This window comes from Myiozetetes cayanensis, unplaced genomic scaffold, assembly GCF_022539395.1.
Source record: "Myiozetetes cayanensis isolate MyiCay16 unplaced genomic scaffold, myiCay2020 scf23, whole genome shotgun sequence".
Taxonomy (NCBI): Eukaryota; Metazoa; Chordata; class Aves; order Passeriformes; family Tyrannidae; genus Myiozetetes; species Myiozetetes cayanensis.
The window spans coordinates 561,329-576,257 of NW_026087445.1; the positions used below are offsets into that span (position 1 = coordinate 561,329).

General features: G+C 50.6%; 1 protein-coding gene across 6 annotated transcripts in view; it reads right to left on the bottom strand.

The window, feature by feature from the left end:
• ZNF618 (zinc finger protein 618) overlaps window positions 1-14,929 on the bottom strand; it is a 164,409-nt gene that overhangs the window by 77,857 nt on the left and 71,623 nt on the right. The window lies entirely within an intron of this gene.

Here is a 14,929-nt window from a genome sequence, read left to right on the forward strand (position 1 = left end):
TGACAGCAGGTGCTGCACCAAGACTCGTCCACACATGCAAAGCAAAGCCCTGCTCTTCTGTGGCACTGGGGACAGGGGTGGACTTGGCAGTGCTGGATTAATGGTTCAACTGGATGATCTTAAAGGTCTTTTCCACCCCCTAAATGAGTCTCTGATTCTCTGACATTTTTTATTTGGAGTACTTGTCCATCACATCCTCTCTTTTATCCCTTCAAGCAGCCTGACATCCTGTGGTATTCCCATGGCTTTATTTAACATATATGGTGCTGATCAAAGGGCATCATCTATAGTATGAGGATATTTAGGGAGACTATCCCGTTATGGACAGATGCAACTATCAAAGATGACAGAAAGTGTGATGGATGGGGAGAGGCAGAGGAGATCCACTGTGTTCAAAAACAGATGAAGGGAATAACGTGTTTTCATCTTGGAAAGAAAAAGCTGAAAATTCATGGGAGAAAATAATCTATAAAAACACTCAAAACCCCTTAGAAAAGGACACTGGGCACCTCAAAGCTGCAAAACAACTTCAACAAGTGCTGTGGTGGCAAAAGGCAAAGGGGGTTTGAGCACGAGACCTGGTAATAAAAAAGTGGAGCTCCTTTCCCAAATGCACCATCCCACCACTCCTTAGGGGCTCCTGGTTTTTCATACTGGTTATTAATAAACTCCAGCACACAATACAAGGATGAAAGAATTGCTGCTTCAGTTTGTGCAGATATCAGAAGAACTAAATATACAGTGGTTTACACTAGCCAGAAACAGAAAAGACTGTGATGTATTTAGTAATCTTGTAAACACTGGGAACAGCCAAAGGTGTTTGGAAATGGTTTAGGCAGAAGTAACAGGCAAAATAAATTGAAAAATAGGCTGAAGTTATGGATGATTGTTAGATCATGCAACAGAGAAGGAAATCCCATTGCTTGGAACAGTGTAAAGTCAGAATAAAGTATGAATTAAAAATGTCTGAAAACCAACACCTGCAATGGGTTCTGACACTGGTTATGGAGCTGACAGAGAAAGCAAAACACTGCAGCTGGAGTGGGTAATCCTGGGAGGACAGGGCTGAGGGAGCAGAGGAATCAAGAGTCATTACTGCCCAGCCTCCAACACAGACATGGAGTTGCTGTTTCAAAATGGGTCAGTCCTGTCCTATCACCAGATATTTTATTATTCCTTCCCTTCAATCTCATTATGGAGAGAGATGTACAATTAATAGCCCCTAAACAGAGAGAATTAGCCTTGACCTGCCTTCCCACTCATTTCCTGCCTCCTCACACATACTCCCCCCTGCTCCCAAAATCATACAGGGTTTTTACAAGGGAGAAAGATAAATTAAGGCAGAGAAAATGTGGTTGAAAACTGGACTATCTTTATGGAAATATCACTGGATGTCCCAAAGGCCCATCAATCTCACCCTACATGGAGTCGCTCAGCACCTGTCCCAAGGGGAAGGTACAAAACACTCAGGGATCAGAAAAGGGTGGGATTAATTGCAAATCAATCAAATTCAGGAGGTGTGAAATGCAAAACACTGATAAAGGCAGCGATTGGGTGTAGAGGAAAAACTCTCTGATGAGGACTGTGGAGGAAAAACAAAGTCAACCAGTACAGTTCCCACTGGGAGGTTGGAAGGTGGGAGCAGGCAGTGAGAGCCAGCTCTGCTGTGAAGTGCAGGAAAAACACCTCAGTTATTGATGGTACAGCAACCTGGACCTGCCAATCCTGGACAAACCCACGTGGAAATCCATGCAGGAGCCAGGGGACATGGAATTAAAAACTAATACAAGTGGCAGTGAAGCAGAGGCTGCAGCTTTCTGAGATTATAAATGGGGTAAGAACATAAAGACTTTCTGATGGCACCCACTTTGCATCCACACCCGTGGATCCCTCTCTCTGTAGCTGGCTCTGCCCAAGACAAGAGGTTGTAGAACAGTCAAACAAGTCCAGGAAGGTGGGTGCCCCCCAAAGCTGTGATGCCAGGGGCAGCTCATGCTGCAGCCACACAGACCTGAAGGACTAACCCGGTTTGCTGGTTCAGGAACCTGAGACTGAACTAGGAGGGCATTTTCTGCCAGTAGGAAGCCGTGGTGGAGCCAGTCCCCTCAGGCTGCAGACACACCGAGCACCCTGGTGTTTCAGAGGTGAGCAGAAAAGCTGGAGATGGCTCAAAAAAGCAGCACTGAAATGGTTCAAGTCTGGGGAAAAGACACTTCATGACTTTGTGAGACCAAAGCACTGCAATCCATTTCTCATGGCAAAAGGGACACTGAGAGGTGATTTGATTGCAGCATATTATCAATCTTAGTGGGGAGAAAATACTGTCTTTCCTTAATTTGGCAGGGAAGAGTAGACTACGAGCTCCTCCTGCAAGCTGGAACCAGTTGAAATGAGGCATAAAATATCAGCATGGATGGTGGTCCTCTGGAACAACTGCTTTCCAAAGGATATGCCCAAGGAGAACAAACGTCCCCAAGTTCTCAAAGCCAGAGATGTGTATCTGGCTGGTCCCAGGTTGCTGGGCTCAGCACAGATGTCCACTGGCCACACTTGGTGGCCTGAAGCTGCAGGAATACATAAATCATTAGATCAGGCCAATGGACCCTTTGCCCTTCACACCCACTGACTTTCTGGATCCATCTCTGCCAAGGAAGTGACTTCCCAGCAAGATTTCATGGTCCACCAGCCCTGCTGATCCCGTGAGAAACAATTAAAACAGTAAAAAAAAAGTAGCATCACTGGATTTCTACACCAATGTTACAACAAACAGAGTCCTTCTCTGTCTTCTGACACTTTCTAGGAGGGCTGAAGGCAGCAGTTGTACCAGGTTACAGCTGGGTGTGGCTGCAGCTCTGCCGTGCCCGGGAGGTGACCCCACATTCCCTGGGGGATATGGGGTCACCTCCCGGACATGGCAGAGCCCCCTGAGCTCAATCTGTGCTATGCAGGGGACAGAGGAGCCAGGAGGCTCTGATTGCTTCAAGTGATGCACAAGAGGGGCATCACCAGCTGCTGACAACAGCAGGAGAAGGTGATGGATCCTCCTGCCTTCCCTGCACATGGAGAACATCTCCCTCACCTCAATCCTTACAGCCCCCAAAGGGCTGATGGACACACCACGCAGGAGAACTTGTCTGAACACTACAAACAATCCCCAACAGGATTACTGTCCCAGGGCTCTGACAGCATTGACAGGAGTCCCACAGCACAGTGACCATCCAGGGACAGACCAACCTCTCCTTCCTCTTGGACACTGACACCAAAAAGCTCCCCAAGCACAAAGGTGGACCCCTTTCCAGGTGACACAGGGGGTCAGAGCTGCTGTGCAGATGGCAGGGCCCAATGGAGCAGCTCTTACACTCCTGGGAGAAGATCTGAGCTCTCCAAAAGCTACTTGGTGCCCCTGCTGGGGCTGCACAGCTTTGGAGACGAGGAGGAGGCAGTGATGGGGGAAGACAACTCTCCCAGCAGAACGAGCATCACTTCCCTGTGGGCTCAGGTGAAATCCAGGCAGTGCTCCTGAGGTTGGAGCAGAACCAGGGTCAGTCCAGGCTTCTGGAGCCCAGTTGCTGACTGGGGTATAACTGTCCCTAGGGAGCAGGGCTGAGGGAACAATCCTCATGGGACAGCAGAGTTTGAAACCTCCTGGTTTGGCTGGGAAAGAGCACCAACATCCTGAGGCTAAATGGGAAAGAAAAGGAAATGAGTGACATTGGAAAACTTCAGGTAGGATGGAGAGGGGTACACACACAGCCACAGCAGAGCCAGGGTTCCTGGGAGGACAGAGCCACCACAGGCTCCACCACGTGCTGGCCCACGGGAGGTGACCAGAGAAGCACCATTCCCTGCCCATCCCGTTGCTCCGTGGATGGTGGATCCCCTGCCCCTGAGGCTGCACTTGCTCAGTGTTGTGCTGAATTTTGCCTCCCCTGCTTCTTGGCAGCACAAAGAGCCTCCAGTTAGAGGAAGCAGCAGGACAGGTGGAATATACTCCTTCTCCAGAAACTACCCCCGAGACACAGTGCCAGAGAACATCCTGCCCGGGGGGATGAAGAAATCAGGCACCACCTGGCTCATTCCTGTCCCACTGCAGCACCACCAGAGCTGAGGCACAACTGCTGCCAAGGGTCAGAGAGAGGATGAGGAAGAAAAGCAGGGAATTTTCAGATCTGCAGATCCTAAGGCTGGAAGCAGGTCTTGCTGAATTGGGTGAGGGCACATAGGGAGAAAAGGACTTGTAGTTTTCAGGACTTCAGTTTAAGTCCTGGGAGCTGAACCAGGAGGTGCCCGCAAGGCTCAGAGCTGACACTGGGCCGGCACAGAGACCAGCCCCATCTTCTGCACCCCTGCAGAGACTGCTGGGGAACACTCTGGGACCAGTGATGGTCACAGCCTCCACTTGGTGGAGACAGCAGCGCACAGGAACCAAGGGAGAACCTGCCACAGGCATCTCCCACTGCTGGGCCCCTCAGCCATCCCTCCCCTGGTGGCTCTGAGCACAGTCCCAGCCTCATGTCTCCACATTTCTGCATGAAACAATGTCGTTTTCGTGTTCCAGTGTGGCCTCCCAGGGATCAGCTGCAGTTCCCTCTGCAGGGCCAACCTGCATTTAACATCCATGGCACGATGTTCCTGGGAAGAGGACATTCTTCAACCAAGGCACTGCTTGCACAGGACAAAAACTGCTCAGAGAAATGAGACCAGAGAGGAGCAGAGTGCACAGGCACTCTGGCTTAAACCCTACCTCCTTCCACAGGGTGCACCTTCTCCATGACTTTGACCCTTCCTGGGTCAGAGGCTGGGGAATACCAACCTCCTTTGCTGCTTCATGTCTTGTCTTTACTGAATTGTGGACCTCGGCAATCCAAGAGGCTCTTCCTTGCTGAGGAGAGGAAGCAGAAGCCTTGGGATCACACACTGCTCACACTCTCACTCAGAGCCATGCCTGGTTGCTCCGACAGGTAAGGTCCTGTTTCACTTTCCAGAACAGACTCTCTGGATTTTGAACATGAAAGAGGCAAACAAACATTGCACTCACATGTATCACTGCTCTGACTAAGTAGGCCACACAGCCAATTACTGTATTACCAGCTCTGCCATCTCACAATGCTCATTTCAACATTGCTGCCTCCTTTGATCAGCAGACTTTCATCTTCCGATGACGTTACGGCCACTTTCATGTCAAACACAAGTGTGTGAAGGCAGAAGAGATTTAAGGAGGCCTTAATGAAGACTCATCGTGGGGAACTGGAAAGGTAGGGGTAAAAATGGGTTCCTGGACCCATTTAGGTCCAGCTTCCTTGGCCCTACACCTGAGGAAGTTTGTGAAGGCCTCAGGCTTCAGCAGAGATCGATGATGCAGCACAACAGGATCGGCCTGGAGTGCAATTCTGGCTGTGAAGCTGAGCAGCCTGGGGGATGCCTCACCAGCAGCAACCCAAGGGCAATGCCAGGAGCTCTTCCAGAGGGAAGGACACAAAGCTCCTTCCAGCTGGTCTCCTGTGGAAGGAGGAGAGGTGAAAGGGTGAAAGCTGCAGTGTGGTGCTGTTCCCATCTCTGGAGAGCATTTCTCTCTGGCTGTGATGAGCAAAACCAGCGATGAGTGAAAGCAAACAGGGCCCGTCAGCTGCTGCAGCCACAAGAAACTCGCGTTTGCAGTTTGCTTTTTCTGATCTGGAGTAGCATCCTCATAAATAATGGAAGTGACTAAAAGCTACTTAAAAAACACACACTCCTCCCTTATGAAAGAATGAGAAAAAACCCCAATTATAAAAGGACATTTCTTCCAGCTAGGAATAATTTGTCATGTAATTCTCTGAAGACAGCAAAAGAAACATGCCTGCTCTGTGCTCCCTTTGAGTGATCTGTGATTGCATGTGTACTCAGATGGCTTCTAATGAGGCTATTTTTACAGCACACATCCTGCTGAGCTTTTGGGGAGGGGCAAAGTGAGATCAGTGAAATATCAGTCCTCAACGTCAGCTGCTCAGAAGGAAACAACTGTGGAGGAGGACACTGTTCTGAACCAACACTACAAACAACGAAGGCTCTTCCCCCCAGCAGTAAATGTGGAGCATTTTTGGGTTTTTCCTGGACACCACTGAAGCTGGAAAACCAAATCACTATTGCCTTGATGATATCCATGATGGCCAGGTGGGACAGGGCTTGTCTAGTGGAAGGTGTCCCTACCATGGCAGGAGGTGGAACGAGATGGTCTTCCATGTCCTTCCAACCCAAGGCATTATGTGACTGTGTGGTGACACCCCCTCAGCAGAGGATGGTGTGTGCCTGTTAAAGTGCTGCAACACCCTTTTTGTCCTTGGAAAGCTCTAGTGCTGCAGCACCAAGGAGGTGCAGGAAGGACTCAAACACATGCTCTGCAGAGCCCACCTGCACGGCACCATCACCAGGGGGAGGCTCCAACTTGTCTTCTGGTAAAGTTGGCTCGTCCCATGCCAGACCAAAGGGCCTCAGCTGCCAGAAAGCAAAGGAAGCAAAAAACGGGAGGCTGAAACTGGGCTCAATTTACAGACATCTGCCATGGTTTTACAAGAACCAGAAGGTTCCTGTCCCGACTGGGGCAATGGGAAGCAGAATAGACAGAGCAGATGTAAATGAACCCTCGTTTTACATGAAGATGATGAAAGCAGGACAGAAGAAGAGAGATGTAAATTGAAAATCTGCTCATCTGATAAACGAGTTGTGGTGGCCTCCCCACGCCGTCCCCACAGCTCTCATCATCTCCCTGAGGCAGCCCAGGGGGTGGGCCCTGTGCCTCACACCAGGAGGAGGGAAGGAAGCAGAGGAACTGCCTGGTGCCCTCCATCGGGGAGATCTCTTGTGCAGACACCACCAGGCAAAGAGATTTTCAAGTTCAGGGTTAAAAGAGAGAAAAACAGGAGCTATTTTCCCAGTGTAACAGTTGAGCACTTTGTTTCCCGTCTCCAGCCCTTTGGTCCAGCTTCAGATGTTCCCTCACAGCTTCAAAGGCAAAGAGAGCAACTCACCCTCCCATGTCACAGCTCACAGAGGTGTTTCTGTCAAAACTCCACCTGCAGCCTGAGCTGGTGCATCTTTCAGAAGGGCTGTATTGATTTTTCAGGTGTAAAGTGCTTGAATAACCATCACATTGCTGGGTCCCTCCTCTGAGTGATCATTCTCTGAAACTCTACTTCCAGTGTGGAATTGCTGCCTCTGGTCACTGGTTTGATGGAAAAGAGATTGTCTAACGAGGAATCTCCCCTCCACAGGAGAAAACAACCCCTTCTGCTGCCTCCTGAATGAATCAAAGCAAACACTTACTTAAATTAACTGCATGCACACTAAAATCTTCCTTCTAATGCTTGACTCTTTCCATGAATGTTTGGGAGCCCTTCCACGTTCCAAAGGACAGACACCCAAGCAGGACCAAGGGTGCCACCAGCACTCTTGGTAACACACACAGTGGCAGCACACGCTGGTGCTGTGTCTGAACCCCAAATTTTCACTTGGCCACAGAGTGGAACAAGTTCATGGTCCCTCAGGTTCCACCAGGAGGTTTCACGATTTTCCAAGATGCCAATGTGAATTCCCAAAGTATGGATTTAATCACTGACAGCAAAATTACAGGGAAATCCTGTTCATTCATACTCTGACGTTTTTCAGGGAATGGGAACTCGCTCCTCCATCAGCAGCAGTGGAGTGGAGACCTGCTGAAGAACAGAAGAAAAGAAAGAGCTGCTCAGAGCTCCTGGGCATCTTCCACATGCAACATGTTCTTGAGAACCTCATGATTTAAGGACTTCAAGGCCTGTGCTACATTGCAAGAGCTCCTTCCAGTCTCTGTGCTTGTTTTGGCCACAGCTGCACTCTTAGGGGACTGGCTGGTTTTCTTCACAAGGCTGGTGGGTCCTCTCTTTGCCACCCATGACCTTCCTGAACAGGCTCATCCCTTCTATCCTGGCCAAGGGTAACGTGCAGCTCTCGAGCACTGTGGGGTCCTTGCTCCAAGTCAAGCAGCTGGGCCTGGAGCCATCACACTGACTGGGCACACAGAGAGAACATCTCTGAGGCACGAGAAGCAGCCCAAACCCTGTCCTTATCTGGGACACATTTATGTTTTCTGCTTTCTCATCCCAAAATCAACTGAAATCAGAATCTGAGACCATACCCTCTGCAGGCAGAAGTGTAGCAGTAACTGCCATTCCTGTTTTCCTGAAAAAACTTGCTCAATAAATACCAATATTAATAAGGAACTCATAAACATATAAGGACCTGAAGGCTTTTCAGAAGAGAGATGCCTCAAGGAGCATCCCCAGGTTCCTCTGAGGGCAGCCAGCTCTTAAAAACAGAGCTAACAGCTTTGCAAACCCCCGAAATACCTCATGCAACACTCGGTGCTACGTGTGCTGTCAGTGCTAAAATCCAGGGAAAACAAACAAACAAAGCAGAATACTTAATTTTCCAGCTATCTGGGTCTAGGAAAACACACAACCTTTCCTGACAGCAAACTCTGCCTCGGGAAGTCGAGGAGGAATTTAATTGTGCGTTCATTCCTCAAGGGACACTCGGCAGCTCCGAATCCTTCGGAGAAGGTAAACTCCAGGACCAAACCAGGCTGCCTCTCCTCTAGAAATGAAACATTAAAACACAAACCAGAACAATAGTCAAGAGCCACAAAGAATTCCTAAGGTATTAGCAAAACAAATTCCCTTCAGTCCTTATTAGGAATATCTTGAGGATGGTTTGAAGAGGAAAGTCTAACCAAATACAAAAAAAATTTGGCTTATCCAACAAAAAACAGCCAAAAGCAAAAGAATTCAGTCAGATGAAAAATGCGACACACAAATGATGCAGGTTAAAAACTGAATTTAAGATGATAATGGAATAGCTGCCAGCGTCTTTAAATTTTCAAGCGTGGAAATGTCAACAGAGACAAAGAAATTCAGGGAAAAACAAAGAGAATAGATTAAGGGTTTATTTATATCGGTGAAAGAGCTCTATGTTGCTTGACTAGGAAATGACTGAGGGGCTGAGAACTGCCTGAAATGGCCACAAGTCCCTAACAAGGCCATGAGGAGCCTGTGCTGGGCTGGGCCACCAAACAGGTGATGGGAAAATGGAATGGACAGGGATGATGGGATGGAGAGAGCACGGGAGGAGATGGAGAGGAAAGGAGACAGGACCTTGGGATGAGGTTTGTTCAGCTGGAGCAGAGGAGACTGAGGGGAGAGCTCCTTGCTGTTCCAACTGCCTGGGCAGGGGCAGAGGAGGGGCAGGACTGAGCTCTGCTCTGGGGGGAGCAGGGACAGCCCCCAGGGAACGGCTGGAGCTGTGTCAGGGCAGGTCAGGGTGGATCTCAGGGAAAGGTTCTTCCCCCAGAGGGTGGTTGGCACTGAACAGGCTCCCCAGGGCAGTGGGCACAGCCCCAAGGCTGCCAGAGCTCCAGGAGGGTTGGGATGATCCTCTGGGGCACAGGGTGTGACCCCTGGGGATGGGCCTGTGCAGGGCTGAGGGTTGGACTTGATGATCCTTATGGGTCTCTTCCAACTCGGCATATTCTGGGATTCAGTAAGAACTCCCCAGCTGAGGAGCAATAGAAATGAGGTGGCAATGAGGGATCTCCTGCTGCTAGAGATGCACAGGCATTTAAACCCTTTTTTTTTTTTTTTTTGCTGAGAGTAGGTTTAGATGGGATATTGGGAAGGAATTGTTCCCTGTGAGGGTGGGCAGGCCCTGGCACAGGCTGCCCAGAGAAGCTGTGGCTGCCCCTGGATCCCTGGAAGTGTCCAAGGTCAGGTTGGACGGGGCTTGGAGCAACCTGGGCTGGTGGAAGGTGTCCCTGCCCATGGCAGGAGAGTGGGACTGGATGGGCTTTAAGGTCCCTTCCAACCCAAACCAGCAATTATGAGTCCATATTTTATCATCAACAAGCCACAAGGCTCTACAGCGTTATCAGAACAAGCCCAGCTCGCCCAGGTGAGGGGGTGACCCCAAGGAGAACGATTTCCTCATAGCTCAGCTTTCCTGCAGACATTACAGCTGCCACATCTCAGTACTTCATGGTCCAGAAAGGGACACTTCTCCTCCTCACACCATCCAAAGCCCTCCAGGACTCTGGCATTTGGCAAAAGGGTGTGGATTATACAGAAAATCTGCCAGTCCCACAGAGCCAGGATGAGCCTGAGCGCTGTCATCTCCTTGTATGTGGACATTTGACCTTTTGGGTTTTAAGGAAACCTGCCTGGTTTTCCCAGAGCTTCTGTGCTGGTCATGGTAAACAACTGAACTATCCACTGCTCTTACTGGCCTGAGGGGTATGTTGGGGGATTTTGTGCTGATTGGTTGGTTTGTTTCTCTTTGAAGATGGCTGGTGAGATCCCCTCAGCGAGAACCACAGCTTATTAAATTCCTTGACTAATTATCAATAATTTTCTCTCTTTCTGACGCAGGATGAGTCGGAAGCTCTTCACGCTCTGGGACTGAAAATCCCACAGGTTGTCTTTTAAAGAAAGGAGAGACAATTCTCATCATTTTGCCTCCTGGAAACACAGCCCTAGGCCTGTCCCTCCTGAGGTTTGGAGGACCACAATCTCCAGCTTGGACACCCACAGAGGTTGTCCTCCCCCAGTGCTGGGACCAGGGCAGGACTGGGAGAGGAGCCTGAAGAAGAGCCAGTGCCACTCCAGGGCAGACCCTCCCTTGGGTGACAGGAGATGCTGGGACATGTTTGCAAAGGACAGAGCAGGGAATGTGGGAGGAGAGGGAGAGATGCAACCAGGGAGGCTGGAGAAAGGTGAACTGAGGAGAAGCAAAGTAGGTGGAACCACTTCTCACAAGACCTTCTCCTCCCAAGCTCCCCAGGGCAGTGGGCACAGCCCCAAGGCTGCCAGAGCTCCAGGAGGGTTTGGACAATGTTCTGAGGGAGAGGCTGGGATTGTTGGGGTGTTTGTGCAGGGCCAGGGGTTGGACTGGATGGTCCTTGAGGGTCCCTTCCAGCTCAGAGAGATTCTGTGATTCTGTGAAAGTCCCATCTTCTAAGACAGAGACTGAAACCCCCAAACTACCCAGGCTTGGTCCAGAAGATCAGGGAAAACTGCACCATGTCAGAGCTGGGGGCCCTCCAGGCCCGATCCCAAAGCACCCCTTGGTGCACTGCCTTGCTCGAGGGCAGCACCCAGAGCCCTTCTGCTGCCCCTCCATCTCCCAGATCCTTCTGGGGACCTGCATCACAGAGCTGTTAACACTGCAATAAATGAGATCCCCCCCGTGCCCTCCCAGGCAGCTCAGAGCCCCCAAGGTCTGGGATTTCACCCCCATTCCGGGGGCAGGGCAACTTTTCCACAGCTACATCTGCGCTGCGAGCGGGTTCCCGGCTGTGACAGCCCCGGTGCAGACGGGGCTGAGCTTCCAGCTGGCTCCGTTCCCTCCACAAACAGATGCAGCTCCTAGAGCAGGGTCTGATTTATTCAGCAGGAGTCTCGCACATTAAGTGTAGTTAAGTCTGAAAACAAATCTAATGACTTTAAAATAAATAGCCAACAGAGGACTTGAAACTAAAATTCCTCCTTCCTCTGACACCCGCCATATAAACAATAATAATTATATAAAACCGTGTCTAACACATGACTACACAAGGCTCTGGTGACCAAGAAAAGCACACGCTGCTTGTCAGACATAATTGCACATTTGGTTTTTCAATTATTTCTTGTCAAGATCCAGAGCCCACCATCTGAATGCTGACATTAATTATTGGGAAGTAGTTAGTTTTACAGTGGCATTCTGGAGGCTCCCAACGCTCACCCCGAGGCCTGAGGCTCCCAGTGCTGTTCCTACATTGCCCTCCCGTCCCACTAACCCCTCCAGGACTGTCACACACACTCACACCGCTGGGGGACACCCAGTCTGGTCCACCATGTGCAGAAGGGGCTTCTGAAGAAGCTTCAAGAAACTCCAGTGAGCATCAGCAAGGGAACGGATCCCCAGCCGTGTGCTCACCCACAGATGGGGCCAGACCGTGTCCATGCTGGGCCCCAGCACAGGAGAGACACGGATGGAGCTGTTGGAACGAGTCCAGAGGAGGCCACTAAGCTGATCACAAACCTGGAGCCCCTCTGCTCTGGAGCCAGGCTGGGAGAGCTGGGGGGGTTCCCCTGGAGAAGAGAAGGATCCAGGGAGACCTGAGAGCCCCTTCCAGGGCCTAAAGGGACTCCAAGAGAGCTGGAGAGGGACTGGGGACAAGGCATGGAGGGACAGGACACAGGGAATGGCTTCCCACTGCCAGAGGGCAGGGATAGATGGGATATTGAGAAGAAATTCTTCCCTGTGTGGGTGGGGAGGCCCTGGCACAGGTTGGCCAGAGAAGCTGTGGCTGTGGAACAACCTGGGCTAGTGGAAGGTGTCCCTGACCATGGCAGGGGTGGAACAAGACAATCTTTAAGGTCCCTTCCCACCCACACCCTGCTGTGATTCCATGAATTTCAGAGTCCATGTCACTGACTGATCCGTCTTCCAGCCGAGTCCCCTCCCAGCCCCCCTGAGCACCCGACTCTTGGCATCACACTCCAACAGATCAGTGCCCATCATGCAAGGAAAAATCCTGCCTTTTATTGGCTTTTAATTTGCTGCCTTTTAATATTGTTGACTGTCTCTTTTTACCTTGCAAAAGGAAGAAAGAAGCCTCTGATCTACCTTTTCTGGAGTGTTCAAAAACATGCACAGCTTTGTCAGGTTGTCTCTTAGTTGTCATCTTCTCCAAGGCAAACAGCTCTTCCTGCTCCCTTAAAGGAAGGGCTTTTTTTTCTGTGCTCCTAAGAATTCTCTTCACCTTTTAAAATTTCCCATTGCTGAGCATTCAGTGAGGTGCAGGAACCACACAAAGTTAATGGGGGAGGAGAACAGAGTGCTCTGCCACCACGAACTCTTGGCTGCACAAACTGACCCCTGTCCTTCCAAAGGCAAATCCAGGCCCAGCAATGCTGGGGGTGGTGAGATCATAAACCCCTGTGCCTCCAGAGCCATCAACATTTACTTGAAACAGAATAAAATCAATTCAGTACAAGAAAAAAATAAAAATAGGATCGACTCAGTACTATGGTCACCACTTAAGATCAAGCATGGTATAGTTAAAAAAAAAAGCAGTTGCTAAAAGATAGTCCTGACAACTTTATTTTGATTATAGTATTATATTATATTTTTACTGATATTAATTGTTAAAAGTCCTGGAAACGGCACTTGATTCTATTCTATTCTATTCTATTCTATTCTATTCTATTCTATTCTATTCTATTCTATTCTATTCTAATATTTTTACTAATTGTTAAAAGTTTCCTCAATAGTTAGCAGTTAGAGAGGGTTTCAAGCAACAATTCTGAAAAACATCTCCATGCATTGACAACCTCACAAATTTAGCCAAATCCTCATTTCACCCTTCATCTACTGACACAGCTTTCTTGAAATACTACATTTTGATTCTGTTCTATTATTTTTAAACAGGATTGGACATTTTCATTTCTTTGACCACCTTTTGTTCAGTCAGAGAGATGACAAAGTGGGTTTTGCTTCCCCTTTTCTCCAAGAGAAAAGCCATGAGCAGCCCCACGCTCCTCTGGGCGTACAAAGGACCAGGGACAAGGGCAGGGATTTATCCCCCACTGCTGGGAGCTCCATCCCTGCCCTGGGCAAGGGAATTGCTCACACCAGGAGGGTGCTCGGCCCCAGGGGCACCCCTGGGCAGGGAGGACGCCCACAGGGACACCCCAAAGGATCAGCTGCCCCAGGGGGGTGAACTCACCCCCTGCTCTGTGAAACCCTCCAGTGAGAGCTGCACAACTGAGCTAGAGCTGGAATAAAGAATGCAGGGCAAGGAAGTGATGCCTGTGCTCTCCTTCCAGCACTTTGTTCAGGCTGGTTCCCAGCATCCCAAGAGCCAGCACTGTTGGAGCACCCTGAGGAGCCCCCCCAAACTGGGGAAGGGACCTTTTCCTCTGTGACAGACACCCAGTGCTCCCAGAGGTGTTCAGTGCCAGTGCCACTGGAGCAGAACAGTGGCAGGAATGAGGGTGTTCCATCCTGACACCACTGGCAGAGCCAGGGCAGTGGGCAGGGAGCAATCACGGTGGGAACACTCGAACCAGGCAGGGACTGAGCATGTTCAGCAGCAGGAGGCAGGGAGAGGATCCACACCACAGGCTCTGGAGATCAGAACAGAGCAGGCTTTTAACGTGGAAGGACCCGTTGCACCTGAGGAATAAAACTTCTGCAGGGCTTTCAAGTCCCTGGAGGGGACAGGAGAGTGGTCCAGCATGTGGAGCGATGGTGTCACTGGAGGTGCAAAGGGGAGGACACGAAGTGCCCTTGAGATGAAGGAGGTCAGCAGAGCTGAGAGGAGCACTGAAGCTCACTGGTGCTCACTGGAGCTCACTGGTGCTCACTGGAGCTCACTGGTGCTCACTGGAGCTCACTGGTGCTCACTGGAGCTCACTGGTGCTCACTGGAGCTCAGTGGTGCTCACTGGAGCTCACTGGTGCTCACTGGTGCTCAGTGGTGCTCAGTGGTGCTCACTGGAGCTCACTGGTGCTCACTGGTGCTCACTGGTCCTCACTGGTGCTCACTGGTGCTCAGTGGTGCTCACTGGAACTCACTGGTGCTCACTGGTGCTCAGTGGTGCTCACTGGAGCTCAGTGGTGCTCACTGGTGCTCCTGCTGTGCTGCCAAGGGCAGTGGGTGCCCAGGGCAAGGCCTCGTGTCCCCCCAGGGTCAGCTCCACAAACCCTGCCCTGGGCAGGGGAGCGGTGACGAGCCCTGCAGTGCTGAGTGGCAAACCCGGCCTGGGTGCCCCAGGTTGGTCCTGCTCCTCACAGATCACACTGATGCAAAGACAGGGCTCCTGCCACCCCCTTCTGGTGTCACCTGTGCCTCTGGGGGCTGCTCACACCGCTGTGCCTCTCAT